Source organism: Zingiber officinale, chromosome 6A (assembly GCF_018446385.1).
Source record: "Zingiber officinale cultivar Zhangliang chromosome 6A, Zo_v1.1, whole genome shotgun sequence".
NCBI lineage: Eukaryota > Viridiplantae > Streptophyta > Magnoliopsida > Zingiberales > Zingiberaceae > Zingiber > Zingiber officinale.
Window position 1 is genome coordinate 70,175,850 of NC_055997.1, and position 4,545 is coordinate 70,180,394.

Below are 4,545 nucleotides of genomic sequence, written 5' to 3' on the forward strand. Positions count from 1 at the left end.
TGTTGTCGGCAAAAGCACACAACCTTAACCGTTGACTACCAGGGTGGTTGGAAAAAAGGATCGACAACATCCAACGACATTCGATAGATCAGATCAGTGGTGAGAAGAGATCTGTAACTCTTGAAACAACCAACGATGTCACCTCCCACAATTGTAATGTTGTGGCATCATCAGCTGGCTTCATATGAATGGGCAGCGATGGCTAGGTCTATGGCATCGACGATGGATGAGAGAATCGAGAGGAGAAGAAAGGACCCCAGAATTGGCTGCTGTCCTGGATGAAGGGTGTGTGGCAGTTCTGCTATTTGGCTTCATTGGTCTGGTGACTCAGCGTGGTAGCCGGCAGGCAGTTGGACTCTGTTTGGCTCCGTTGGTTCGCTCATGGGTAGTGTGACACAACGTGGTAGCCGGCACAGATTCCTCCCCGTCATCGTGTACTGGGAGATGAGAGCATTGAGCTCCCCCATTTCTGATTTGGGGTAGGAGGATAGGTGTACTCCGACAGCATCCCGTCCACTCGGTCACACATCAGGAGCAGTGATGGCAGAGTGCACAGTTGTCACAGCCCTACCCACTCGGTCTCACCATTGTGTATGAGATGGCTGACTGGCGTCAGGGGTGACCATGACATTGGCATCATATGCATGATGCATTTATTGCTTGTGTTTGCTGCATTTACTTGCTGCATTTATATGGATGCATATGATTGACATGCATATAGGATTTATGACACTCTCGGTCTGACGACCTGTTGTACTTATACCTTGGTCCTGGTTAGTACAGTTTTTTCCTGCTTATTTCAGTTGCATTTACCCTTCTTGTATCAGAAGATTGTACGCATAATTAGTGCTGGTTGTTATTTTCTTTATTATGCGTATCAGTTGTTACCCGCTGAGTGTTGGACTCACACCCTCCTCCATTGTTATTTTCAGGTTGATGTTGTCCGGAGAGTTCCAGTCACTAGTCCCCTGAAGATCCAGAGTTATTTGGTCTTTTGTTATGTTTCTTATTGCACTATCTGGACTTGTATTAGTTTACCTTATGGATATTGTCGATGAGTTTTATTTGGATTTGTTTTGCTACATGCCTGCCTGGATGGCAGAAGAGGTAAGTTCGTTGTGATTTGTGTTTTATGAGTGTAGTTGAATAGAATATCGGTTTTGTACTTTATGAGTGTAGTTGAGTAGGGTTGTTTTTGAGTCTTCTTATTACTATTTTAGTTTGTCAACTATTATACTGCGTGGACTGTGTTATATTTTTATTACTGTTATTGTTCTGACCATGTTGGCCGAGGTATATGTGGCCCAGAGGGTATTGTAGAAAGTTTCAGATTGTCACCCGTACAGGGGAGGTGCTGCCGAAATTTCTTCGGACAGGGACTCCCCCGGGGCGTGACATTAAAACTTCGTTTAGGATTTATACCTGTTGGATGATGCTTAACGGAAATGACATCAACTAGTAAGCTTCACAAGATTTGCCTATATTCTTATCCACACCAAAATTTCATCAAGACGACTTCACTAAGCTACAAGTCATGTTTCTACTTCGGTACTAGCCAAAGTAATGAGATGATGCTTTCCGAGATAAAAATCCTTGCCTCGATTTGGTGCCCTACAGAACCAAGAGGGTGCACCAGCCCGTTGGCTACTTTCTAGTGGCTGGAGGTGCTTCTACTAGTGGTTATTACAAATGATAGATGGCTTGAAGGGCCTAGAGGAGCCGGTGGTAGGGCTGCCAACACTTTGACATAGCTGTGATGACACAAAAGGGAGCTTCCCATTTTTGGTTGGCAGCAATAGCAAGAGAGGGAGAGGAGGAGAAGAAAATAAATCCTAAACATTTTTTTCTCCTTTTTTAATTTTCTCCCAAGGACCGATTTTTATACATCTCTATCTGGGTTTGAAAAGCAAGTCCAAACCTATATCTAATAAGCCAACCCAATCCATTAGCAATAAGCTTGGTTTAAAACCAAACTAATTTAGTTTAAAACCAAAACCAATTTTGGTTCATAACTAAACTAAGGTGGATCCAACTCATCTACAAGAGGCGTGCCCCACTAATGCTTCCATCCCAATAAATACTTTTCATATTTGCCCATCGTCTAGTCTTACCAGACTTAATCTTTCTTAATGTGAGAATCTCATTCGTAAACTTGTATTATATCTTTCATATATTCTTGTAGTATGTGTGACCTAATAAGTTCTAGGTTATGTTGGTAATTTTTAATTAACCATTAACAATAAATAAATCACAAGATACACCTAGTAGTATATCATGACCCTTAATTGATCAAAAAATTATAGTTGATTCCAAATCAAATTCTAAATTATTCAGTAACTATAGTTATCAGTGTGTCTATTCTTTTCACTCAACGTGAGTTAGGACATGATTTATGTGTCAGTCTCAACTAGGCTGACTACATCATACTTAGGCCAAGTTATAGTTTCTTGTCATGTGAATTCAAATTACTCAAATACTTGTCCAAGAATATCATCTTCTTGACATGTTTTGCTTTTGCCAAAGACCTATTAGTAATAATCCAATTAAAAGTCTTAGTGTATACGTCTCCTTTATAAAAGAAATGGTGAATCCTCTGTGGGTTATTTAATATTCTTCAGACATATTGACTTATACTCAATCATCCCAGACCTACACCTTCTATGAGATGTTTTGCTAAGATGACAAAATATAAATTTTCAAGACCAAGATGACTTGAATACTTCACGTCTAAGAAAACTTACACTTGAGCTTCAATGAGATATTCATTGACATATAAAGAATCATATGGAATCTTATAGTAGGTCACATCCAATGAACTAATTATCCTTAACTAGCATCCATATGTTAATTCTTAATATCCCAATATTTTCAGCTAGTGGGGATCAGTTACTTGGTTAAACTAAGGAGTATAGCATGTGTTAATCTCACAGAATTGATGATGTATAATCTCATCAACTTATCAACTTGGGAATATTTCAATACGTACATAATTATACATGACGAGATACCCATTCATTCTGATCCAATCACAATTTCACTCATGTTATGCATTATATTGTAGACTTTATTAATTGAGTTTAAGATCAAATCACATACATATAAAATGCATACTCAATTAGTAAATTTTATTTATCAAATAAATAATACAATATTTAAAATGATTGCCTTTATGACACTCTCAAATATAACAAACCCCCCCCCCCCCCCCCCCCCCAACCCCAACTAACTTGATATAATACTAACCTACTAATATAAATATATACCTTACAACTTCCTCCAATTGACTAAACAATTGTTGTTGTAAAATACTGAACAATTAATAATTAAATAATAAGATTATTTAATTAAATAATTTTATTTAGATTTTTAGGAAATTATAGAAATTTTCTGAGAATTAATTAGAGCTCGTATGAGTTAGGTTAAGGGGATCAATTATTGGGTCAAGAAAAAGTCTGTTTAAGTTACCCGATTTAAACGAGGAAATGATTAATTTCCTTAAATGTTTTACTTTTTCCTTTTCTTTAAAAGCTTACCCGTGCCCTAAATCCCGTGTCATCTTCTTCCCAATCCCGAACCCATCACCGTCGATTTCCTTCCTTCCCCTCTCCCTCACGCGACGCACAGTGTCTTTTCCTCCTCCCCGACTCTGTTGCGCTTTCTCTTTTCCCTCTCCTCCGCTTGTTGAAGCTCGACCCATCGCCGGCCAGCAGCGGAGAGATCGACGGCCGCCTCAGCCCCGATCGCGCCAGCAGTCCGATCCCTCTCGTGCCTCTGCCCTAGTTCGGTCCTCACCCTCTCGCCGGCCACCACCGCCGTCCCCTCTGAGCTGCTCTCCCCGCATGAGTTGCCTTCGACCAAGAGCAAGGATGCGCCGTCACCTCTTTCCCGATCATAGTGGAGGCTATCCATCGCTGAGGTCCATGCCCTAGTTTTGCCATCGCCGCCGCTCTCCCTCACGACTTGGTCATGTTGTCTTGCCGAACGCCGACGCATTGACACCAACCTTCTGCGTTAGATCCTCCAGTGAGGCATCGGCTATCGCCATCGCGGGAGGCGACGCTGTCAGCTTGATGATGCTGCCCATCTCCCGATTTCTACCTGTTGTCTCCTGATCTATCATCACCGATGACCAAGCGAATGCCTTCGGTATTCCTTGATCCATTGCTGTTCAATCTTGTAGGATCTATGCTCAAGGTCACCTCTCGAGCTCTTCTTCTTTGATCGATTTCTGCTGTGAGTATGTGTTGGGTGTCACCGATCGCTGGAATATCTTATTCTAGCCATTCCCTGGCTTGACGAGGAATTTCTGGCCACAGGAAGGTATGATTGCCTCCTTACTTTCCCTTGCTCTGTTCTTGTTCAATTTCTGATCGATGAGTGGAGAATTTCTACTAGGGTTAAGACTGGATAGGGCCACCAATTTTGGTAGAGGTCATCAGTTTCCTGTCTCTCACAGTTGCAATTAGAGAGGAAGTTACTTTGGATTTAGATTAAGGTAAGGTATGTTCAGTACCTAATTAATAGAGAATTTGTTCTGTTGCTGCA

At 41.1% G+C, this 4,545-nt stretch overlaps 1 long non-coding RNA gene across 1 annotated transcript; it reads left to right on the forward strand.

Moving 5' to 3' along the window:
* Positions 1-3,559: 3,559 nt before the first annotated feature.
* Positions 3,560-4,545, forward strand: LOC121996517. The gene is made up of 2 exons (XR_006116099.1): positions 3,560-4,320; positions 4,396-4,545. It is a non-coding gene; the product is annotated as an uncharacterized LOC121996517 (long non-coding RNA).